The sequence below is a fragment of the Sabethes cyaneus genome, chromosome 1 (assembly GCF_943734655.1).
Source record: "Sabethes cyaneus chromosome 1, idSabCyanKW18_F2, whole genome shotgun sequence".
Lineage (NCBI taxonomy): Eukaryota > Metazoa > Arthropoda > Insecta > Diptera > Culicidae > Sabethes > Sabethes cyaneus.
In genome coordinates this window covers 129,481,519-129,508,262 of record NC_071353.1, presented here as the reverse complement: position 1 = coordinate 129,508,262, position 26,744 = coordinate 129,481,519, and the positions used below count along the sequence as shown (strand labels likewise).

Below are 26,744 nucleotides of genomic sequence, written 5' to 3'. Positions count from 1 at the left end.
TTGAACAAAGCGAAAAACTTCATTAGATTATAGCGATCGCCGTCAAGCAGCGAAAATCATAATCGGTTTAATTGCTACTTTCAGCAGTGCGTAATAAACCTCCTTGAGCTTATGACCTGACGCTTCAAGAGGTTATAAAAGTCTTTTGAAGAGTGGCCGCTTGGTCAAAAAGAGGTTTTATAGTGCTCATTAGAAGGTTCTAGTGGAGCTCATAGTTTTATAAGCCGATTTATGAAATTGGTCATGAAAACCACTAAAAATATGAGAAACCTAAAAAAACTAAAATTGCTGCTTGAGTGAGGCTTGTGACTTCGGCAGTACCTCTGGCGTTCCGCAGGGTAGTAACGTCGGACCCTTACTATTCTCACTGTATTACAACAACATCTGCATGATACACCCTCCAGAATGCAGAATTTTGCGTGCTGGTCGCTGACTACCTCAAAAACTACTTAGCAGTTCGCCCAGTTACTGATTGTATCGAATTAGAAAAGCTGATGGACATGTTCCATGATTGGTGTGTATGCAACCGGCTCTGCATCAGCAGAGAAGTCTCTAATTCAACATAGTTATTCCATAAGCAGATAGGGACCCTCCTTCCAAAAGTCACATAAACGGCTATGCCATAAATGAAACGAAATGGGTTTCTCAATTGCATGCCAAAAGTAATTTAAACTTCAATTCTACAATTGAGCAAATCATGCTTCGAGGGGAATTACGATTGTTTCGGAATTAATTTGTCCTGCGGGAATTAACCACCAGCCACCAAAGAGGTTCAACAGTGTAACAAACAATAAAAACGGTTTGAACGAAAACATTTCTTGTTACCCTTCATATATTTGGCTCTAGCTCTCAACTTTCAGTTCGGTATTCTGCTTCGGTCACCGGAATGCACTACGGGTTTGAACGTTGGTTGTAGAGAACGAAAACTTTTTTCTACAGGACACCGCATAGCCGACGGCTATGAACGACTGTACAGCGCCCCGGCGAAGAAGCAATCTGTCCAGCAAATGGTTGTGCACTTTACCAAAGTTCCCGAGGGTGTATACCAGAGGGGGAGACGTTCTGACGCTGACCCAACGTAAGCAATAGCAGTTTTCGGAAATACAGCTAGGTGGTTGCAACTGATTTTTGCAGAATATGCAAATTTCCGGGGTTATGAACAGGATGTGAAAAATGCCTACATTCTATTCACTCCAATGTTCCAATGTTCAGGTAATTTTGAGCTTAACTTTAAGTAAAGTAATGGAAAAAATCCAAGCAAAGAGTCATAAATCACACAGCATTCCGCTGTATCGTAAGGATGACCTGCAGCTCTCGGAAAGCAAAAAAATCCCGACAAGGGCCCTCATTGCTTAGCTAATCCTAATTCACAATTTTTTATTGCCCCTTCTCGCTGTTCGCGAGATAAAAAAAAAGATTAATTCTTTATTAACTGTACTACACACCCTTCACTGCTTCACTGCGCTATTTGTTTCATGAAGTCTGTTCAACTTATAAAACTGACATTAAAAGGATTATTCACGAAAATTTATGTAAAGCAATAACAGAGCCAGGCCGCAAGTCAGTCCCGCAGTTGGGAGAGGACTTTTCCTGATTACCCTGATTTGCAATGGAAAACAATGTTGACCGTGCCCGGAACGGGGTGGAAGAGAATATGAAAAAGAACAAAAAACGAAAAAAAAATGTCGTCATTAAACACAAACCTCACAAAAAAGCAAGCACCGAGGAAAAAAAGCACAACCGAACCGGCAACAAAAACAAATAACAGCAAAATACTGTAATCAAGCACCAGGTGCAACTTTCAGAGCTGAAAAAGTGACTTTCCGTTCGGTGGAAATAATGCAAATATTTGTCCTTTGGGAAAAGCACATCGCGCGGGTGAAGAGGAAACAGCGCGACACGGAAAAAGTGTTTTGTTGCAGAAGCACAAATGGAACAAGTTATTAACGCGCACCACCATATTTCATTTTTAAGTCAGCAAGTTTCTGGAATCTGAGTGCCCTCTTCTTTCCGGATGTGATCAAAAGGTTGCTGAACTTTAGCCAACTTGAAGCTGAACGGGCGCTACTATTGACTGTAAGGAAATAATTGTCCTTAAATTTAATAACTTCACTTTTGGGACTAACTGTTTTAGTCAAGCCTGAATGAAATATTCATTAAAATTACTAGCAAGAAGTTTCTCTGCAAAGCCGCTCTCATCCTATTTGTGTGCGTTGTGCCAACGGAACAGAGCAACAAACTCATTAGACGTGAAGATCCTTGTTTATCCTTCTGTCAGCAATTTGCATGAACAGTTTGCCCATTTCAATTTCATCATTATTCATCGAACGCAACTGCAAATGACTTCTTGAATGGCAGTAAGGACAGCTTTAGCCTCTCTACAATAACTCCATCGGAAAACCGTCGTCATACCCGGCGAGGATGTTGCGCATATCAATATACATTGACACGTTGTTTTTGTTGTTGTCGTTGCTGTTGTTATTATTGTCGTTAGTGGAACGGAAAGCCCTCATCGCAAAACCCGTTCCTCAGTCCTTCAAACCACTTTCACATAGCAGAGTGTCGTCAGCCCAAGGCGCCTGCATGAGAGAATTCCAAATTGCCATCCTTGTAGCGCCTCTCTCCTTCTCCCTATCTTTCGAGCCTGCTCCTAGCGGAGCTACACACGACCGTTAAGTTACATCCTAGGGAAAGCCAAAGCCTCTGAGGCGAAAAACGCATATCTTTAACTAGTTAGTTATTCAGCATTCAATACCGCCAGCCTCCTCCCACAGTCCAGCCCGCCTCCCAGGTCTCCGCCGCTGCTGGGCGGGATGTTCCGATCCGAGTGGCAGGTTGCCTGCACTCCGCAAGCAGTACGTCCATACTATTCCCGCGTGCGTTACAATTCGTTGCATACACACTAACATCCACACGGAAATACAGGTCCGGACGCAGGAGGTTATTACTAACATCACTTCAACATAGTTACCCAAATACATTATTCGTTTTAGAATTACAGCACAGAACAGAAGTGGAAGTAGAAATCCAAACTCGTACATGCTACTTTCTACAGATATTAGCGAACCTGGCGGTAGCGAGTCACTTTTTTCCACGAAAACACACGAACGCATACGAATGCACACGAAAGCATGTGAAAGCTGCTATGCGATTGGCAGCGAGCGTTCTGCTTATATTGCTGTTATTTGCTTCTATGCGAAAACCTTCCCAAAGAAAAATAAAAACAAAAAAGACTCTGTTACCAGTTTTGATCGTCGAATCGTTCGGACTTCCACTTCTGTTCTGTGATTACAGTCTTAAATATTTTCCTCTATAAATTATCTTAAACTCAAGTGAAACTCTGAAAGTGTACAAACTCAGATTTGGAAGACAAATTTGACCAAGTTTTGCTTTTTTCGATCAATTTTTGATTACAAATAATTTATTTTTAAATGCCTTGCCCTGATCATTTAAATTTGGCAAGTTTGCGTGCAGTTAAGATTAAGTTAAGATTTAAGTAGTTTTATATAAGTTATACGTAAAAATATTTAAGAGTGTAGGTTATTTATTGACTAGTTTCCATACAAGCTTGTATGCAATTGAAAAGCAGTTCTCGGGTAGTAACTTTTGGATACAGTTTTAAATGTGCGGTCATTAAACTTGTAGGTTGCAAGCCATTAACGATGTAACCAAAGGCTCCACAGTGATCGCTCAATAAATCATGTGGTATCAGCTATCTAGGATGTGATATGAGTTGCCTTAACTGGAGGCGGGTAACCATCAGACTTAGTGAGGCATTTTGCCTAAATCATCGAGGAAATGTGAGTTTCAGGGCAGCATATGATACAGTCGAGCGCGCAGCGCTTCGATACAAGAGAATGGTTTTCCGTACAAAGTGACGCGAATGATCAATGCTACCTTGGGGCGAATGTTGTGCTACATGCGTGCTCTGGGGACACTACCAATGCCATTCGAATCTCGCAAAGGGGTTGCGACATGGGAATGGACCGTCCTGTATGTTTGTTAACATCGTTATTGAAAATGTGATTTGGTGCACGCTCGCCAAAAGCAAAAGCAGTGCTTAAGGTCTTAGGCTTCGCAGCCCTAGTAAAAACTCTAAGTTTTATTACGTTCCTCTAGTAGTTTTCATGAGAAATTTTATAAAACCGATTATAAACTATGAGCTCTACAAGAACTTCCTGATGACCGCTATAAAACAGCTATCCGACCAAGAGGCCCGGTCTTCAGAAGGTTTTTATAACCTCTTTAACAATTAGATTATAAGCACAAGTAGTGTTATCAATCTCTGCAGAAAACAGCTATAAAACCGATTATACTTTTCGCTAGTTGACAGCTACCGCCATAATTTAATGACGTTTTTCGCTACAAAGCTATTTAGCTTGCTCTGGTAAAAAGCTAAATCAGTCAACCAGCAATATTAACAAATATAAAAATACATCCGTAAACAAAAAAGTTCAAATTTTACTGTCAGATCATCTAGAATTAGAACGATTTGGTTTATAGTGACCCTAATAAAAATATCCCATAGAATAATTATTAAATTTTCAGCAGTCTCTATTGATTTGCAGCATATGCGGATTAAATTTTATTTTGCATATTGACATGACAGGTGAATAAAATTAAACGCGTTATCGAAATTTTGCGATTTTTGAAAACAGATGGCTCTTATTAAATAAATATATTCACTTTCGTTGAGATTGTCTAAATTTCTCGCAAAATCATTTTAGTTGCTTCCTGTGACAGGTAAAGCGAATTTAAAATTAACCTCGAAATTAACCCAAAAATTGTAGTTGAAATTAGACGCCAATTGGATTTAAATTGCACTTGATATTAGACTGGGAATTACATTTGAAATTATACTTGAATTTGGAATTTAAGTTGACTTAAAACTGAACATAAATTTGAAATTGGGCCCTAATTAGGACATGCAATTGGGCTTAAAATTGAACTTAACATTGGACATTAAGTTTGACATGGGATCTACAAACGAAATTAGACAAAAAAAAATCATTGAAATTAGGATCAATATACTCTTTTATCGCTTATTTTTATTTTTTCACTTTGCCAGTCCCGTTTTTCCACTTTTTGTTCCTTTTCTCCTCAGGTTCAGACCGTTTGTTGGTTTTTACTCCAACGTTTATTTTTTTCTTTTTTCGTTTTTCTTCTTTTTCTTTGTTTCTTTTCTTTTTCTTCATTTTCTGTTCTAATTTTTCTAATTTTTTCTTTTGTTTATCACTCATTTTCTCTGTGTTTTTTTCCTGTTTTCAATCCTTTCTGTTTCCTTTTTCGTTTAGTGGGTTACAGTTGTCGTTTTTCTCAACCTCTCTTCTTTCTCGTTTTTCTTCTTCATTTGTCCCGTTTATTATGCCTCCTGTCACGATTATTCTGTTTTTGACACCATTTCTCTCCGGTATTCAGTTTTTACCTCTTGTTTTCGTCATTTTCTCTCAAGTTTTACTTCTTCCTGCAGTCCATTTTTCTTGGTTTTTTCTTCTTTTGTTCTTTCCCATTTTCCCGTCCCATACCCAATTCTCATTTTGGCCAATCTTTCTCCTTTTATATCCTGTTAAATTTCCTTTTCCGTTTTACCTGATTCCTGCTTGAAGATTGATCGATTTACTTTCCTATCAGGCTTGCTATTCTTCTTTTTCTTTTCGGTTTTTCTTGCCTCATCTTGTCTCGTAATACGCTCGTTTTGTTTCTCGTTTTCCTACTTTTGACGTAGGATTACGTCTTTGTTTACTATACTGGGTAGGGTAGCACTTTGTGAAAACGAAAATAGAAGTGTAACGTTTGAATGAAAGATTTCAAGTGCTTATAACTTCTATAGTACTGAACGAAACATAACTGTTAATATATCGTTGATAAGATAAAATGTCCAGCAATTTTAAAGTAGCATAATTAAAATAATCTTTCTATTATCTATTAAGCGTACAATAGTGAAAATGTATGTAAAAAGAACGTCAAATTTCGTTAACATGGAAGGCTAGCGGTAAGTACGAATGACATGCGGGAGCAGACTGCAGTGATAGCTGCTAGTAAACGCTTACAATGAATCGATGCCGATAACCTACGCGCCTGTTGCCATCAGGGGTGTGTAATTTGCAAAATTTGGCGGACTAAACACCCATGGATGGCGCCAACTCTGAAGTAGCCTTCGAAAATAACAGTAAATAGGTACCAGATACCACCCCTCTGGTTATCATTCATGCCAAAAAGGAAAGATATCGGACTTGCACTTCCTATTTGCGCTTTGGCTTTGATGTTATTTGTAACCAATGACCCTTTTAAGGGCCACCAAAAAATTAAATGCAGGTTAAATAATTTTTTTCGTAATTTGCACTTTGCATTTATAATTGCAAATTAACTTTCTTGTAAAAATGTTTAGTTTATCGTACCTAAAACGCTGAATATATGCTAGTTTTGTGGCATTCCCTTCAAACTACTAAGCTACAACACTGTAAAACTCCCTGAAACAATTTTTGCTATTGCTGATACATCGAAGAGATATTTTCAGTTGAAAGAAAATTAAATTTCATCTTCAAATATTACTTGATGTTGAAGGCCACCAAGCATGATTGTTGGATGATATTCACATTTATCTTGAAACATTTACTAGGAGTTCGAATGTCATGATAATTGTGTGCTTTCCGGGACGGCATTTTGTCTAATTTACTCACCAACAAGAAACGAACGAAGATTTAAACCTCACGGGCGGTTCCGTAACGCATCTGCTCACTGTTTTAATGAGCCAAGCTGGAGACGATAGATACTTATGAACATACACATGCGGGAAATGCAGTCTGCATTAGTCCTTGCTCTAACGATCTGACATAAAGGAAATCTTCATCGAGTAAAACATGTTATCAATACAATACAATATAATGTCAACATTGGCCTAGGTCACCCTTTCGTACAACCCTTAGGGCTGTATACCTTGTAATTTTTTTGTCGCGATTTTCATCTTCCTTCTATATGTGTCGTTTTCCCTGCTTTTCTCTTCCGGTTTTCCGTTCTGGCTACTGTTTTCTCTGTCTCTTCTTTTCATACCACACTATTCGACCTTTTTAGACCTGATTTTCTTCATATTTTTTTGCTTTAGAGCGTTTGTCGTCATTTTCTTCCGTTTTTTTTTCATTTTCAAGCCCATTTTCCTCTTTTGCTGTTTCGTTTTTTGGTTTCCGTTCCGTTAACTTCTTTTCTATTTTTTGATTTCTCAATTTTTCTGCTCTTGTATTTTATTCTTTCTTTTCCTCCTTCTCTTTCCGTTTTTTCGTCTTTTCTCCGGCTTGCGGTTTGTCCTCATTTTCTGTTTTTCCTTGCTTTCTCTTATTTTTTTGTCTCTTCCGTTCGCTTCCTTTTTCTGTTCGGTTTTCTACATTTTCTACATTTCGGTCTCGTTTGTCCATTTTTTCTGTTTTCTACATTTCCGCTGTTTGCTCTCTATACGTTCCGTCTTCCGTCCCATTCTGTCACAATTTTTTTTGCAGTGTTCTTTTTTTCATGCCAGTTTTTCTTCTTGTTTTCTCGAAGTTTTCCTCTATTTCTATCTCGTTTATCCAGTTTTGGTCACGTTTTCCTCCGTGCTTTTTCTGTTTTTTTCTTTGGGAACAGCAGACGTTCTACCTGTAGACAGATCGGAACACCGTCTGTGAATGTTCTAATGAAATTTATCTTCATTTTCGATGGAAATTGTTTGATTTATAAGCAAATCTTCGTTGTTTGGTTTACGAGATATGAATTCTTTTAATTAGGTACATATTTTGGAAGAGTTTTGTAGCCATGGCTGAGGAACTACAGAAATGGTACCATCAGAATTTCATCGTTGAAAGTTTAGAAATTGATAAACAACAAAAAAATATTTAAAAAAATAATATGTGACAGAATATAACTTTTTGACACTTTTCCCAACCATCACTTAACTTAACCCTCTAACGGGTAAGACCGTCTGTAGACGGCCTTCGTTTTTGGAGCTCCAGAGCCACATACGAAATTTATCTTGAATTGACAATATGAGAAATATGTTCAGAACAGATTGTCTGACACGTTGATACTAATATCACAACATTCTGACCATGCGATGATAACTTTTATCTTTCAAAAACAAGAATTCCGAAAAATTCGAAAAAAAATTATGGTGTGAATATTTCTTTTGTTACGTTTGAAGAAAAATGACATCTAGAACTAGAATGTTCGATCTCAAATTTTTCTTGTGAGTAATTTACATGCTTTTCTTCAATTTTGTGATATATTTGAACTGAAAAAATATTTGGGTAGAGCGTTAGGCATGAAAAACTAAAAGAGAAATTGAACTACAGTGGTTTACCGATTTTATCTACCCATCCGAAAATTTTTGGTAGATATATTTGGAAAGAAGACAAATTTGGGGAAAAATAAATTGCTCCAAAATAATCTAAATGAACAAAAAATATTATTAATATTGATCATTTTCTTCAATTATGTATTATTTTAGCGTAATTTTACGCATAGGGCTCATTTTATTCATATCAACCATTAACCATAATGCATGTCAACTCAGCAATATTATGAAAAAAGACATATTAAAATTCAAAATTGCTCCGATTTTATTTAAATTTTGTGTACTTGTACTTATACCTTTGCAGTTTGCCTTGGGGTTCTCTTTTCTGAGCCAGTGTGGTCCCAAAAGTTATCATTTTTCCAACTTTTTTTTCTTTGAAAATTCATAACTTTTGATCCATTGAAGCGATTTCAATGATGTTAATACCAAATGGAAAGTATTTTAATGAGCTTTTCAGAAAAAAAATTGGACTAAAACCCAAACTTTTTTTATTATCGCAAAAACATTGAAAACATTCACATTTTATGTTTCCATGGTGTGTAGACCAAAGAAATTCAAAGTTTTCATAAAGAATCGAGAATACAATGGAGACGCATGGTTTTTGTTTTTACTTGTAATAAAAGGGGTTTTTGACAAAGAAATGCGTCTCTAAAATAAAACGCCATGCGAGTCCATTGCATTTTCGCATCTTTATTTCTTAAAAAAGAGTATCTCAAAAACTAAAAATGTCAGATATCTGTTTTTTGATATCGTATATAAACAACTAGCTTGCAATTGAAAGTATAATGAAAAAATAAAACCTTCTTTCCATTTCCGGGTTTTCGAGTGATTGTTATACCTTTATACTATATATTTATATAGTAGAAAGGCAGAAACGAATATTTTAAATGTTTTAAGTGATTTTAAGAGTTTCAAGGCTCCTACAAAAAATGTTTTTCCAATCATAAGAAACTTTGAACGTCAGTTTATTGTTTTTTTTTCTGAAAAGCTCATTAAAATTCCTTTTAGTTGGTAATAAAATTATTAAAATCGGTTCAATGGTTCAAAAGATTATAATTTTATGGAAAGATAGGTGATAACCATAGTTTCTAGCTTAGACGGGATGTGCCCGTTAGCGTTACAGTGTAGAAAATCACAAAGGATCATTAAGAAATGTTAAAAATATGCGTTACAAAATAAATGGAAGTTACTTTGCGTATTTGACCCATTCTGTGTATAATTACATACCACAGATGCCATATAGTAAACTATAAAATACAGAGAAATATTCCCTGATATGCATAAATTCATGAAATCTTCCAAATTTTCATGCCGAAATGACAATTTAAAAAAAGGTAGATAAAATCGGGTCTAAATGGTAGACAAAATCGGGGGTACCTAAATTCGGGTGTAGATTAAACCAGGTGTAGATATAATCGGAATACCACTGTATTTCATACCTAGCGGTCCTCCAGATAAGTATTTTCCCATGAAAATCAACACTCGAGCTTCTTTTGAGTGTACTTTCATGAAAAAGCAATCATTTGCTTGATCGCATCGTTTTTACGATGTTGCCCGTTAGAGGGTTGAGACTGGTTTTCTAATCAGTGTCGAAAATGGACATGAAATTAGAATTGCAATTGGATTTTAAATTAATCTTAAATCAGGCGTAAGACTAAACTTAAAGTTTTTATAACTGGACTTGAAATTGGGCTCAACACTGGAACTATTTTTATGCAATTAGTTTACTTATCGCAAAAATAGTGTCAGATTAAATTAAATATAACAGATTTCTGAGTTACAGAAAACTTTTTTTTATTAAGGCCATTACAAATATTTTATAAAGTTTGTGTCCTTCCAGTGTTGGGCCTCTGAAGGGGGACGAAAATCTACGAAAACAAGACAACAACGAAAGAAATTTTTTTTGGACGATTTTTGGAAATTCCGTTGTTTGAATTTCCATTTCTGGTTTGTGCTATAAGCGTTAACCCAACTCGTACACTCATTTGTCGAGTTTTTCAGACTGTAGAGCCCACGCCCAATTGATTTTATAAAAAAAAATTAACTCATATCCTACAAATTATTGTTTTGCCCTCCGATTTTTCAAGCCAATTTCCAAGGGAGGGGGGGGGGGGGGGGGTCGGAGGGATGACGTAAACTTTAAAAATTATTTGCAATGGCTCAAATTTTAAAGAAAAGGTGGGGCACGTGCCCTAGTGTGCCACAGCCTAGGAACTAAAGTGGGTATGGGGATATTTCTCTAAAAATTTGAAGTTTCCATTGCTGTTCCTTGGACCTGATTTTAAAATCAACAGTCAACACTAAGTAGTGCATCGATAATGTATTGAAGAACCATTTGTTTCCCATTGTCAAAAAAACACTACAAGTTTACTGCTTCCAACTAGAATCTGCACCGTCTCACCAGGCGAAAGCTACGCAGGCTAGGTGTGGGGATAATTTTCCGGATTTTTTTGCTTCGAAAGAATGGCCTGCTTTTTCGCCTGATTTGAATCCTTTCGACTTTCATGCATCGGGTTACATGCTGGGTAAACTAGGGAGCATCAAAGGATTGACAGTGGATACTTTCGAACAACTTTCGGGGAAGATTTGGGATGTAATGCCTCAGGATATCGTGCGTGCCAGCTGTAACACTTTTCAACAACGGTTGCAACTGATAATTAAGGCAAAGGGAAACAGATTTGAATTGGGTTAATTCAATACGAATGTTATGGATATAATTTACACGAAATAGGGTGATTTATGTATTTTGGACAGGCGTTACGCGTACGCTATTTTGGACATTTACGACAAAATCAAATGGAAATGTCCAAATTAGCGTACGCGTAACGCCTGTCCAAAATACATAAATCACCCTACACTCAAAATTGAAATACCAAAAGTTCGCTGATATAATGATGTGTAAGGTTACTTCAGACTAGTTTTGAAATGTGATCGATTATTTAAGATGTTCAAGCATACCTGAAGTGCATTATTTAGAGAAGGGTCATAAAAAGTGATCCGAATTAGACCCAGATTGGTTGACTCTCTAGACCGTACCGGGTGTTATGCTCATGAGTCATGATTTATAATGGGAAAAAGGATGGTTATGGTGAAAATTCGGAGTTTTTATTGTATCATATACAGCAATCCACCCAATAAGAACGCTAATGGGGACCGCCTTAATGGAAACGACTAATGAAGTCTACGTAGCATATAGGAATTGACTTAATTGGGTCCAAAATTGAATAACTCGTGATCTTGGCCGTATAGAACGTTGGTGTCTTCGGTAAAGTTGTTCGGCAGATTAAGGGCTTTTCGTTGGATCGTGGTATTTCGAAATTGACTCACTATGTGGCGCTAGTGTATATGTAATATTCTTAAATAAGCTGTACCTTGCGCTGCTGACTAACTAGAAAGCTGTGGTCTTCGGGAAGGTTATCCAAACGACTGTTATCTTCAAGATAGTATGGACAATAAGATAGCAGCGCAAGATACAGCCTTTATAAGAATGCTACATATACGCTAGCGCCACGTAGTGAGTCAATTCTGCATTATTTTCCTTACTAAAGATAAAAGCCATTTGAATAACCTTCCCGTAGACCGCAACTTTCTAGATAGTCAGCAGCGCAAGATACAGCCTATTTAAGAATATATACTAGCGCCATGTAGTGAGACAGCTCCGAAATACTTTAATCTTGCGCAAAGCCCTTGATCTGCTGAATAACTTTGTCGAAGACAGAAACCTTCTAAAGGGCCAGGATCACGAGTTATTCTATGTTGGAACCAATTAGATCAATTCCCATATGCTACGTAGACTCCAATCAGGACGTTGGACCGCTTTAATGAAATTACTAGCGACCGCCTTTATTGGAAATGTTCTTATTCAAAACCGCCTTATTCGGGGGACTGCTGTATAAACGAACTAGGCAGAATCATGGGCGTATTTTTGCACAGTTTAAGAGAGCGATAAATTATAAATGACTAGTTGAGTGCCCGATCGTTCTCGGGGCGCTTTTGTCTCAAAGTCACTTGTACATCAGTTATTGTAACCGAAATGCGCCCCTTCCTGTCAGCAACCTCCTGTCATCAGCTCCCACCGTCACTTAAGGAACAACCGCTCAAACATTTCGGAGTCTTCCCCCTGTTACTCTTCCCTCTTTGTCAATACCTTCAGTTCTGATTCCCTTATATCAAGCAACATGTATGAAAGTTTGATAGAGAACGGTCAAGGCGTTTCGGAGTTATGGCTTTAGGGCCAGCCTTATTAGGGACCCTCTCCTCTGTCAAGGGACCTCCCCCCGTTTTTGTTAACCCCCCAGTGCTGATTCTCTTATGTCATGGAACATGTGTGCCAAGTTTGATGAATAACCGTCCAGGAATTTCGGAGTTACGGCCTGCTCCCTGTTACAACCCCCCCCCCTTTTATTTTGGAGTTATGGTCCCTCCCTATTAGTTCCCCTCCCCCCTTTGTCAACCCCCGTGATAATTCCCTGATGTCAAGGAACATGCCAAGTTTGATTAAGAACGGTCAAGGCGTTTCGGAGTTATGCCCCCCCCCCTATTAAGGACCCTCCCCTCTATCAGGGAACCTCCCTCCCTCGTTTTTGTTAACCCTCCAGTACTGATTCTCTTATGCCAAGGAACAATTGTGCCAAGTTTGATGAATAACCGTCCAGGCATTTCGGAGTTATGGCACAATACATTAAGGCATGTAAAGGCACTAAGAGGCCTTTCTTTGGACATGTTCTATCATGTCATTTCTTTTTGCCCAAATGACGGGTTGTTGTGTGGAGTGATTTTTTACTGAATCATCAGCAAGTAATTAGAGGATACCTTTAAGTGGCAAGTCTCCATTAACGTTAATGTACATAAGAAATAAAAGTAGCTCAATAATACTACCTTGCGGAACTGCATTGCTTATAGACCTTATCTCAAATGAGTCGGCTTTAAACGACCCAACATGGACTGAGAACCCGACCCATAAATGAGCATGAGAACTTACTATGGTTTTGCGATGCGTGTTTATTACGAAAACATTCAAAGAAAATCCAGCCCCAGCGGCAGTGACTATGGATGTTATGAAGTAAGTGCTCAGTGATTATTTAGCTGAATTGAGGGTTGAATTGTAGGAGACTTAGCAGTTGGCGGTAGCACTGAATGAAAACGTTATCAATCAAGCAGTACCAGTGACCCAAATCTGGCTCGACCCATTTAGCCAAGCATAAAACGTCCAAGTAAAATTTCTACAAGGGAAATACTGATATCTTGTCCGATAGCTGTTCTCGCGGGTAGTGCAAAAAACCGTTGAAAAAGCGAATATGTTTGACCAAACCGTTGTCAAACCACCAGCGTAATTTGGATTTGGATTTACGTCTCCAGCATTACGTTACTGATCAGAATGTAGTCAAGCTAGTGAAAGATTACCCAAAGGCTAACCAGCCAATTGACGTGAAAAAAACTTGTGCGTAGAGATGCCGATCTCAGTCCACTGGCATTTGTATCCTTTAAAGTTGCAGTCGGAATCAAACTAAAAGAAACTGCTCTTGATCCATCCGTCTGGCCGAAACAGCACGGAATTTTTGGGGGTCTTCCAAAACCCCTTGTTTCGACGGGAAATCTAAATGCATCTTTCACTCCACCGCTGGCATCTTCGACAATGGAACGCACGGCAAATAGCATGGTGGAAGAGACGCCAAGCCCTCCGACAGGTGTAGCGAGGTAGTTTAGGCAGTGTATTGGAAAGGTTCGCCAAATTTAAAATATTTCTGCTGGCAGCTATGCGCCTGGTTGGAATATTATCTTAAAAATAGAACCCTACAAGTCAAAGTTCTAGCTGTTTCGAAAAGTCACAGGGCAGCAACCTTGGACCTATGTTGTTTTCCTTGTTCCTCAACGATACAGCAAATTTATACAACGGTAAATATAAACTAGTTTACGCCGATTTTAAAATTTACAAAACCATTGAAAATCTTCTAAAACGTTCTCCAATCCATTGTGCAACGTAGTACTGAATGGTGTGAAGTCAACTGGATGACCCTTAGCGTAGAGAGCTAAGCAGTTCGAGGACCCCCTCTGCTTCTGGTAGCTGTACTACGCGTTAGTTAGGTCCCATCGAATTTTCCGCTGTAATTTGGTCCCCATATCACATGAATTGAATCCAACACATCGAAAATATTCAGTAGAAGTTTCTATGATACGCCCTAAGCAGGGCTGATTTTCTCTTTTTACTTCGTTTTTGTTCTTTTGACTACAGCGCCTCAGCCAAACAGAATTCGAAAAAGGGATTTATAGGACAAGTGTAGAGTTACTTATTATCTACAATATTATTAAAGAAAGTTTAGTTTAATCTTTTGTATTTATAGCGTTACAGAGCTGCAATGCCAATGGTAGCAAAAAGAGCGCTCTTTTGGCTACCAGCGGGGTATTGGCCCCATAGCGCCATAAATAACAATATTGTAGATAATAATCAACTTTACAATTGGTCTATACATCACTGTTTCGAATTTTGTTTGATTGGGACGCTGTAGTCAAAAGAGCAAGTCAAGCCTGACCCTAAGTAATATACGCTGGATTAACCCTGACCATTTGCTGTATACACCGGTGGGTCGAAAACATTTGAAATAATTTAAACTCTATCTGACTTCTTTTTGATAAGATCGAAACCCATTTGCTGTCTGGCCCCTCGGTCCAGCCCTGATAACACGGCCGGCGCCCGAGGACAGCAGTACAAAACCATACCTTGGAACTAGCATAGCTACAACATTCAATAATATGGAATTCCAATATTGAAATTCCAAAAAAGTTTCCTATTTCCATAAAGCTATTTGTCGGTTTCTGCTGATGCTTCATGTAGCCGCCGCTGCTGCTGCCGCCACGATTTTCAGTTTGCTGCTGGCTGCTGTCGAGCCAAGAAGACAGCCGAAGCTGGTTGCTTCACGCATAATCCGGGCTTCCTCGTCGTGAATTCCCGCATCCATCCAGCCCGGCAATCAGCTTAGTGCGCTGCTCTGGGGTACCACCTTGAGCAGCAGCCACGCACACACTCGGTGTCTGCAAAATACAAAATTCCTTTCACTGCGGCATCCGGCAAAACGGAAACGGCCGGATACGAGGGAACGCTGCTTGTTGTCCTGGCCGGATGGCAATAGAAGCACTTAAGACGCTTCCATTCCCGCCCGGTTGTTGAGCCAGGAGAAACCACACGAACAAGAGCAAGTAAGCGAAGGAATCTTTCTGGATGTGGCAGCCCAGACGCACATACAAACACCTTCGAACGTAGGACTTCTATCACGACCGACCGACCGGGACTGCGATGACATCACGAGTGTGTAGAGTGAAGGAATATTTTAATCAATCTTCACAACATCCTACTTCTTCCGGTGGTGGCGGCGGGGCGGTACGTAGTTTGAATGGTTCGTAAGTCTTATATCTATTGTCTATCCATACAGGATAGCTGGCTGAGTAGACAGGCAATTTGGGGATGACAGCGTCATTCTTGGCTTCAGCCGCCACACCACCGCGCACCGCCCCGGCACGGTGGCACACCGGTGTGACAGAGTGGAATGGAGCGAGTGTTCCATGGCAAATCTACATACCTTTTGTAAGCGGAGATTTTGTACGGAATCGATGGAAATTGTTAACACTGTTAGTCGGTTCGGGTTTGGTTTGTGGCTGGAAGTTATCCTCGCTTGAAATTGTCTCCGTCGTTTTGACGCCTGCGGCGTCAATTCTTTCGTTGATAAAGCTGCAAAATTGAGTTGTTTTTTTAAATGAACATTTTCACCTAGCTGTGATATAATTGGGAAAATATCAATAATGCTTCGATGCTATTTGCTAAGAAATTGAATTAATTAGTAGTTTTCAAATCGTTAAAACAAAATAAACACTTCACTTAGCATGTCCCTACTGCCGAATACATATGTGTGTAGTTTTTACGAGACTGCACTGAGGATGCAGCCGACCGGCACTCGTACCGCTTTGCACGGATAAACCACATACGTTAGACATACTCAATGCAACTGGTGCACTGGCAATATATTTAGTTAGGTATAGGATTAGACTTCTTCCGATTAAGTTTGCAGTGCACTCAGCAGCCCCACTGTGCCAAACTATTCCGACAGAGCTGCAAACACTCCAAACTTCGAAACCGCTGCAAATCCACCGCCACCACTACCGCACCGGTCCACCACATAGCTTGGTTGTGAGTGCCGATGACGTCGGTAAAGACTTTGGTTGCCGCATTGTTTTTTCTACCAACGCAACGTTTCGTTCGTAGAATCGAGCTATTTTGGAGCAAAGCTCCTGATTTCATTGAATTAAAATGTGAACTATGTATATTGAAAGTTGCACCCCGAAGCCACTCTTAACCTGAACAAATTTATAGAGATGAATCGTTATGTTTTTCTTGGAATTTATTCGAATTAAGTACTGTAGAGAAGTCATCTTTTGATTCCAAAAAGAAAACCTTTTGCAATACGCAGCACAGTAGACACGTTTTGATAATTGTATTAATTATACAATATACCTTTAATTTGGATTTAATTTTATTGTACCCAAACATATTCCCAAGTGTTGTTTTGATTTTGTTTTCTAAACCGGCATGGCATCTGTTTTTTTTCCATTTTACCATTTATCTTAATTTTGTTATTTTGATTTTGTGTGAGTTGCTTTTACTGAGTTAAATTTTAAAGTTTATCTTAATTTAGTATAAATTTTCATAGTCAGAGTTTATCTCAATTTTTTGTGTCTTTGCCCTATAATTGTGTCATATCTGCGTATTTTTTGTCAATTGAGAATATTTTTGAGTTTTTCTGTGCCTTTCGGGGTTCTTTTAGTGTAATTTTCATTACATTCTTGTTGTATTTATTGTGCCACTGATACAGCACATATTTTTTGTTCGTTTTTGTGGTTTTGTTTCTTGTATATTTTTTGTTTAATGTACTATTTGGAACCAGTTTCGTATAATTTTCTCAGCTTATTCACAGATCTAGTAGTCCATCTTTTGCTATTCCTGGAGAAAAAACATGTGTGAGGAACAACTTGAGAGAAACTGACTAAATGAGATGGAAAAAGAAGAAAAATGCGAGAAAGAAAAAGAAGAAAAACTAGCATACGGAAAAGAAAAACAAAAAAAAAATCGTAACACAATGGGAATGGAAACGGGCCGTAAGAAAATACAAAGGAAGAACATGGGAATCAAAAAATAAAAAACGAGGTAAAAAGAGGAGAGTGAATAGCAAACGAGAGGAAACTGATAGAGAAAAGAAGAAAAATGGGAGAAAAGAAGTAATGTGAGGACAAATTGGACAGAAAAGGAGAAAAAATGGAATAAAAGAGAAAAAAACGGAATAGAAATCGGAGAAAAGAAAAGGAAAAAAATAAAATAAAAGAACCTGCTGGTAAAGGACGAAAAGCAAGACATTGTAAGAGGAACAACGGTACAGACAAAAATAAAAAATATAAAAGGAGGTGGATGCAAAAGAGATGGGCAGAGAGACAAAATGTAAAAGGGCCTGAAAAAGAAAAGAAAAAATGCGAAAACGAAACAGAAATTAAAAAACTATAGTTTTTTTAATAGAAGAGAAAGAAGAAACAGTGGCAAGAAAGGGAAAACGAGAGAGAAAAGAAGGGCAAAACGAGTGAAACAAAGGTAAAACTGGACAAACGGGATAGAAAAAGACGTAAAGGGGAGCTAATAAAGGAAAACCAAAGCGCAAATGGAGAAAAAGGTGCCAAAAAACGAATAACAGAAAAGAAGAAAACGGGGAAACTGAAAGAGGAGAAATCGTGACACAAAAATGAAAAAGTAAAACATGAAATGTGCAAAAGAAGAACGCGGAAAAAAGGAGGCGATCCAAAAAAAGGCGAAAAGGGAAGAAAAAAGTAGAAAAAGAAAAAAAGAAGGAAAAACGATAAAGAAAACGAGGAAAACCTGAACAAAAATGTGCACAATTTGAATAGAAAAGAAGCAAAAATCGAACAAAAAAAAGGAAAACGGCATAGAAAAGGAAGATGCGAAGAGATAAGAAAATGAAAACGGCAGAACCTGATAGTAAAGGACGGAAAGCAGGACGTATTTAGAGGAAGATCGGAACAAACGAAAACAAAAATATAGAAAAAGTGTTAACGGGATGGAAGACGAAAAGAGACTGGAAAAGAGGAAAAATGAAAAAGGAAAAAGGAAAAAAAAAGAAAAATGGAAAAGGGTCTGAAAATGGAACAAAACAGACGCAATTGGAACAGAAAATAAAACCAGAGGTAAGTCTGATAACGGGGAAAAAGAAAGAAAGAAGAAAAAGTGAAAAGAAAGGGAAAGCGAGAGAGAAAAGTGAGGAAAACAAAATAGAAATAGAGGAAAGACGGAACAGAAAACAAGTGAAAGCAGAAAGGAAAATAAGAAGCTAGAGAGAAAAAAGAAGCCTAATTGAGGAAAAGAGGAACACGGGAAAATGAAGGACGGGAAATAAAAATGGAAATGGGAATTGGATGGGAAAATGGGACAGAAAAAGTTTCACAGTTTCTTATGAAAATGCGAGAAAATTTTCTTAGCATATTCACAGATGGATCTGTAAATGGTTCGTCTCATGCTGCATCTGCATAAAAAACAGAAAAACGGCAAAAACACGGCGTGAGAAAAACTGGAGAAACGGGAAGGAAAAATAGAAAAAAACATGAGAAAGAAAAGCAGGCATGAGAAATATAATAGAAATAATAGAAAACGAGACGTAAAAAAGGAGTGCAATAGAAAAAGAGAGAAAAAACGGGGCAAAAAGAGGAGATTGAACAGTACACGAAGGTAAATGGAAGAGAAATGAAGGAAAATTAGACTGAAAAGAAATAAAAAGCGATAAATAAAACGAGGAAAATACGGACAAACTGGACAGTAAGGAGAAAAAAATATAAGGCCATTACAAATATTTTTTTAAGTTTTTGTTCTTCCGGTGTAGGTCAACTGAAGGGGGGGGGGGGGGGAGAGTTTTTTAATCGAGCAAAAAAAATTTTCGTTTTTGATTTTTGGTGTTTTAAAAATTTAAACACGAAAACCAAAGCAATTCTTGCTTTTCATAGATACGTTATTACTTTCCTTGCAAAAACCTGCAAAAAGAAAGAAAAAATCGAAAGAAAATATTTTGTGTCAATTTTTGGAAATTCTATTTTTTAAATATCCATTTCTGTTTCTGTGTTAGAAGCGGTAACACTCCACTCCGTACACTAATTTTTCGAGCTGTTTGGGCTATGGAACCCACAGGCAATTGATTTTATAAAAAAAAATTAGAGTTAAATCCCACAAATTATTTTTTTGCCACCCGATTTTTCAAGCCAATTTCGAAGGGTGGGAGGTGGGGGGAGTAACAAAAACTTTAAAAATAATTCGCAATGGCCTAATAAAAAGGACATAAATGAGAGGGAACGGAGAAGAAAACAATGATAGTAAAAGACGAAAAAGAGGGCCTAATGAGAGAAAGAACGTAACAAAAAAAAAGTATAACAAGAAGAAAATCAGGACCGAAAATAACGAATAACGAAATAGGAAAAGAAGAGAAAGAAGAAAAAGAAAGGAAAAACGAGAATGAAAAGGAAAACGCGAGAGAAAAGGCTGGAAAACGAGATAAATGGAGGGACTACGAGACATGATTTTTGAAAAGCAGTAAAAACGGGAAAGATAAAAGGGAAAACGAAACAAGATAGGGAAAATGAAACAGAAAACAAGAGAAACCAAAACAGAGAAATTGATTAGCGAGAAAGAAAAAAGAAACCTGGTAGAGGTAACGAGGAAAACGGAATGGGTTGATGGGATCAACGCAGCAAGACGGAAAATGGGAATGAGATGGGAAACTGGGACAGGAAAAATGAAATACGGACCAAATAAGAAGGTAAAAAATAGAAAAACGCCGAAAACGGGAAATAATAAAGAAAATCCGAGGAGTAAAGGGAAAAAGGGTGTCGAAAACAGAATAAACGTGACAAAGAAGAAGAAAAGACGGGGCATCTAAAAGAGGAAAAACGAAACAGACGAAGGCAAACAACGAGAGTGAATTAGAAAAAGACGTAAACGGGAAACGAAAGAAGGAAAAAGATAAGAGAAAAGACGCAAAAGGAGGTGAACAAGCCACACCCTAAAAGCTTTTGTAATAAAGAATAAAAAAGACGGAAAACGCGAAAGGAAATTACGAAAATATGAGGGAAAAACGAGACAAAATCTAGGACTGAAAATAAAGAAAAAAAATGTAAAAAATAAAACGGAAAAATGAAACTGGATTAGGAAGGAAAAAAGAAAAAAGAAGAACGAGAAAAAGAGAAAAAGAGGAACAACGGAAGGAAAAAAAAGATAGTCACGGTAAAAGCCAACGAAACGGTACAGAAAAAAAGAAAAAAACGAAATAAAAAATGAAAAAACAGAATTGGAAAAGAATATGTAAGAGTAAGTAAGTAAGAAGGTAAGAAGGAATATGTCAAACCCAATTTTAAGTAAACCTTCGTTTCTAATTTCGTGCCCATGTCCCAATTCAAATCTAATTTAATGTCCAATGTCAAGTTCAAATTAGACAGATTTCAAGTCTGATTTCTAATAAAGTTTGAATACTAATTTCAAGTCTAATTTCCATTTTAATTCGAAGTCCAATCTAATTTACGTCCAATTTCAATTCCAAATTTAAGTTCAATTTCGAGTATAATTTCAAATCCAATTTCATGTCCAGTTTCAACTTTGATTTCAAATCCAATTTCAAGTCAAATTTAAGTCTAATTTAATTCCAAATTCAAGTTCAATTTCAAATTGTCAACTTAAAAATTTCATATCTAATACCAAGCAAAATAGATATAAGCATAAGCATTGGATACGGTCTAATACCAAGTAAAATTACTTCAAAATTTAGTTTAATTTCAAATCTAACATTACGTCAAATTTTAAGTTTAATTTGATATAAAGGTTCAAGCGCGAATCAGTTCAAATTCAAGTCTAATTTAATGTCCTATGTCAAGTCCGATTTCAAATCCGATTTGAACTCTAATTTCGTGTCCAGTTTCAAGTAAAATTTCTATTTAAATTTCATCTATAATTTTAAATTCAATTGCACCCGAGAATTCGCAGTTTTCAGCCTAATCGGTCGATATTTTTGTGATCCGCCATCATACGATTACCCGACTTTTCAGGCCAAAACATTCTTCTGAAAAATCGGTTGTCCCACCTTTTATTCATGCCTGGCAACGCTATTGGGTATGAAGCGACAAAAAAGACGTCTAAAAAGACCGCATATGGGAGGATCGTGGGAACGGATGGTTTGTTCCGTGAAGTCGGCTGCTAATCGCCCTGTGAAAGGAGATAGATGGGAAATGGAAATAGGAAATTGGTGTGGAATGGAAAACTGGGACAGAAAAAGAAGAGAAACTGGGAAACGAGAGATGATAGAGGAAAACAGAAGGGTACATAGAAAGAAGGTTGCCAAAAAAAGAATAACAGAAAAAACGGTATAAAGATGACGAAAACGCGACAGAAAGACGAAAGAAAAATTGCACAAAAGCCGCAATTTTCAGCATCTGTAGGGGACTTAAAAATAACAAAAAAGTGACGAAAAAAAACAACAACAAAATAGCGAAACGACGACAAAAGACTTCAAAAAGATAGCAAGAAGACACCAAAACAGCAAAAAGTGAATGTGATTAAAATGACAAAAAGCCACCCGATGGCAAAAACGATCATGAAAAGACTCAAAAAATACGTTAGAGAGATGAGAAAAACGCGAGGAAAATACGTCCGAAAAGACAATGAGATGACGAAAAAATAACTAAAAAATATACAAAACTGTGAATCGAAAATTTGGAAAATTACAACTGTACACTCCCCGTTAGTCTCGCGGTATGACACTACTGGTCACCAGCATGCCAGTCGCCACACATTCGAATCTTGACTGGGCGCACTGCTGCTAGATAAAGTCAGTAGGATCGTTGCACTAGCCCCGTAAATGTCCTGTACTCTAACCGCCGCCTGGCAGAGACAGATCAACTACTCAACTCTTCAGAGATGTTTGAATCCAAGGCTTTGCTTTTGCATGATTTTTATATTACGCTTTGTATTTCTTTTGCGAGTTTTGTATCTTTTTTCTGTTATTTTTGTATTATCTTTGAATCATTTTTCCTGTATGTGTCAATTTTGTTTTACTTTTCTGTTCATTTTTGTGTTTATTTTTATTTCTTTTTTCTGTTTCATTACTGCTTTATTTTTGTATTAGTTCTTGTAATATTTTCTGCCATTTTAGTGTCATATTTGGACATCTTTCTGTTACGTTTGTATCATTTTAAAAATATTTTTATCATTTTAATTTTTTAAGCGTAATTTTTGTGTTCTTTTTCTTTTTGCGTAGATTTTGAATTATTTTTCATTATCATTGATGTATTCTCTGTTTTTTGGATCTTATATATGTCATTTTTAATTTCATTATTGCGTCATTTGTATGTCATTTACGTATCATTTTTTTTTATTTGTATGTATTTTTGGGTCAGTGTTATTATAGTTTCACGTAGTGAAATTGCTTCTTCCGTAGTAGGCTCTGCTGCCGGTTGTTGTACACCGCTTAAACCGTCTAGGAGGAAGTGGTTAGGCGTACGCGCTTCCGACTTGTCGGAATCCAGTGGAAACTACTTTAGTGGCCTGCAGGTGATAGTTTCTTCTGCCTCTATAGCCAAAGTGAGTGAACCTGTGGGACGAAGCACACTAGCTGCTTCCATCGCCGACTGCACGGAACAAGCCATCCGTTCCCACGATCCTCCCATGTGCGCAGCGTTCGGTGGAAGGAATATCCATTTAGAGGTTGTGTTGGTGAATGTTTTTGCCATCTTCTCTTTATGAATACCGTTTCTCTTTATGAATATTTACGTAATTTTTTCTGTATTTTCTGTATTTTAAAGAAATACTGCCTGAATTTTTTAAATATATTTTATTGATTGCTAAGAAATATTCTTTTCATTTTCATAAAAAATGTTTGTTTAACAAGATTGGTTCAAGAAATATAAATTTTGGAAATGTGCAAAACTTCATAAAACTCTTAGAACCTTCGCTCCTAATTGTATTATTAATTTTGAAAACTAGTGTCCAGTACATAGGCCTTAGAAAAAGCTAGTCAGCGGGCATAAACAAAAGGTGTGTTGCTTGCCCCAGTATGCCTCAGCCTAGGACCAGTGACCAGGGCTAGTTAGGATAAATAAAGCACCTTCATTTATTCCGAAAAAGGAAAGGAATGGACGGTTATCATTTAGAGAGCACTCTCGAATTTGTAAATTATTTAAGAAAACTATAAAACCTCGATGCCCCTAATGCACTTTAATGTTTCATACCCACTGAGCATCCAACGAGGCAGAATAAATCCTATAAGCAAGCAAAGAAATAAAACGCCCGGATTCAAGCCTTCTACAAGCAGCGATTAAATATGAAACAAAGAACTTTATCAATTACTGCAACAGTCGGACTTCGTAGTTGTTGGGAAACTTTTGCAAGATGCAAAACACCGTCCATCCTCTCAGACAGATTATGCGATTCAACACCCGAAACCCGAACATTTGAATTTCATTAAAAAACTTTTCCTTCCTGCCGTGTCTCCGCTGTACGGATTCCTTGCTCCGACATAGGCCTGCAATTGTGTTCACAAATAGGAAACTGTTATGCTCGACCACTGGCCGACGTGGACGTAGTGAAGGCGGGGCAAACCTCATTATAAAACTATTTAGTTGTTTATATAATTAATATAAATTTTGAAAAACTGGTAAAACTGCTTTCGGTCTGAATATGAAAGTACGAATATGGCAAGTACGTTTAATGGACCCGCTTAGACTCTTTACCAGGTCACGCCAATGACGAACCAACTTGAACCGGAACTGAAAGTTTCCAGATCCACAGCAGAAAACATTCTCGCCGTTTCACAGCACAGCAGTGGCGTCTTCGAATGACCGTAGGTCATTTCCAGACTTCTTTCCTCTCAAACCTCAGTCAGCTGCATGCCAACCAGGCCGCGGGGAAAGTTTAGTGCAAAAGTTAAGATTGTAAACAAAAATTGTGAAAGCTGCAAGGCTCTTCTCGATGACAGCAGGCACGGAACGGTGCTGCTGTTGCTGCTGCGCTTCGGATTGCTCCGGGACTTCGCGTTGTCTGTTCGTCCAATTAGTTCAATTTGCCGAACTCCTCCGGAGAACCGAAGCGGAACTTTTTTTCCCCTCTGCTGATCTCTACGGTTTCCATTCTAGATAAATAAATAGTAAAGAACCGAAAAAAATAAAACGAAAAACCGTGCTGAAGAGCGTAAAAGTCTCAGGTCAAGATCATTCTGTCCTTGTTCAGTTTGTAGCGATTTTCCGGATGCACACAACAACAGGAAAGCGTTGTACCATTGTGGAATGACGCTGTGTACCATCAGGAAGAGAAGGCCAATCGTTTTTCCTCGACGTTGTCGGAGTGAAAATTTTCTCTTCATACAATTACAACCCTCGAGTAGAAGATAAATACCGCGAAAGCTTCACGAATTTTCTTCCCTCGCGCCGTGCCGGCTGCCGGCCGCGGTGTCGTCATTATCATGGTCACCATCATCGCCATCACCATCGTCGAATCACCATTCACTCAGTCTTGGTCGGCCGTTAAGCGGAGGGGGTGGGGGAGGGAGGGAAAGTTGAGTAAGTTTTTAATTACTTTTCGATTGTGTTTCAGGAACCTAATTTTGCACATTTCTGCTGGTTCTGCTTACCCCCACCCCATTCGCTTGCTTGGTAGTTTGACTTGTTCCGGTTCAATGCGCGGGTTTTACCTCATCCAGCGAGCGGTGGTTTTTAGCTAGTGATTGCAATGAATACTGATGTCCTTCTACCAGAAGTGGAAGTTTTTGGAAAACTGTTTTGCAAAGATTGTTTGTTTATTTGTTTGGTTGGCTCTCGGTAATTGTCCAGGTAAGGAAGGGAGGGTCGATTTCATAATATTCAACCCGCGCACCAGAGTGTAGGATTGATAAGATAACCTAACAGGTGGACTGATTATTCATTAGTTCCGTTGTTTATAACCGATTCTTTCATCTGTTTATTTATTTCTTTACTAGCTTAGTGACCGAACGTGCCCGTGGGTACTCCCTTTTTGTTTCTTAACCTCTTGCGCATTTGTTTTCTTCCCGAAAATCCCTATAATGAAAGAAAAACAAAGCTTATTTTTCCTTTAGACTTTCCCATTGTCAATGGTCATCCTTCCCGCCAGCCCCTACCATATCTTGTGCCGCAGCCAACTGTATATATGTTGTTGGTACAAAAATTCGCATAATGCAAGAGAAACAAACCCCTTTTTATTTATTCAGACCTCTTCAAGCGGTCAAGGACCGTTCCCCTCTTGTAAACTTACGTATGCAGATTCCCTTATGGCAGGGAACATGTAAGTTTTGGCATTCCGGAGTCATAGTGGTTTGATACCACAGACAACAGACATTAATTCAGGAACCAATTTTTTAGGAATTCCTAATATTTTTTACGTTTTCTTCTCAATGCAGGATGCCGGGAAGTTGTTTGAAGTGTAATCAGCCGGTCAGTTGCTAATACGTTGCTTAATACGACTGTAAAGGATGGATTCAATTCCATGAGGATGTATCTTCCATACTCCGTAAGTACCTCATTGTACACTCTCCGGATAGGTCTTTTGGCCACTAGATTCTGCTTACTGGCTCAAAAATTCTTGCAGACAAATCCTCAGACGCAAACAGTGCGTTGATTGACATTGAATTTCAGCCCTGGGTTTGCTCTTATGTTCTCAACACCTTCAGATGCAGGTTTCGTTCCTTGATTCCCTTACGACGCTTGCTAAGTTCCTGTCGATCGATAGTGTGCCGTTCACGGAAATGTTTGAGCACGCTTCATACGATTGATTAATCCAACGACAATTTTTGAACCTGCTGTTAACATAAACTAGATGGTATTCTAGCAGAGAAGTGGCTGTGGTTCCATCTGTTCATGCATGGGAGCTCAAAGAAAGACAGCTTGCTCAAGAAAAAATGAAGCTGGACTAGACGACTAGCTGATGAAGCAATATTCCAAGAAAGGAAACGTTTGTGCTTCTGGTGAAGCTTGAAGCGTTCGTCGGCGGTGATCAAGAAGGAGCTGCCTTCATTCAAGAACCTTCCCAGCTAGCATTTTCATATGTATAAAATTGTAAAAATCAGCATTACGTACAGATATACATGCTAATAAATCGTATTTGATGCGCAAAATTGGCATATCCGTATTATTTTATTATTATTTGTTTATTAATCCATCTGACTATTTTGTCTACATGAATAACTCTTACAACTAATTACAAATATATACTACCTAGTGGACAGATTTAAGTTCTTCAGTCTTTTTTTAAAAGTAGCAGCAGATTGAGAAAAGTCGAATGTATGGTACACTTTGTTAAATTCACTGCAAATAGCATAAACTGGGTCATTTTTTC

General features: G+C 38.0%; 1 long non-coding RNA gene across 1 annotated transcript in view; it reads left to right on the top strand.

Annotated features, from left to right (window-relative positions):
- The window catches only part of LOC128745235 (uncharacterized), a 33,608-nt gene extending 7,126 nt beyond the window's left edge, over window positions 1-26,482 (top strand). The window contains exons 2-3 of the long non-coding RNA XR_008412528.1: window positions 25,810-25,919; window positions 25,998-26,482. This is a non-coding gene — a long non-coding RNA (uncharacterized LOC128745235). The remainder of the gene's footprint in view (window positions 1-25,809; window positions 25,920-25,997) is intronic.
- Window positions 26,483-26,744: the final 262 nt, after the last annotated feature.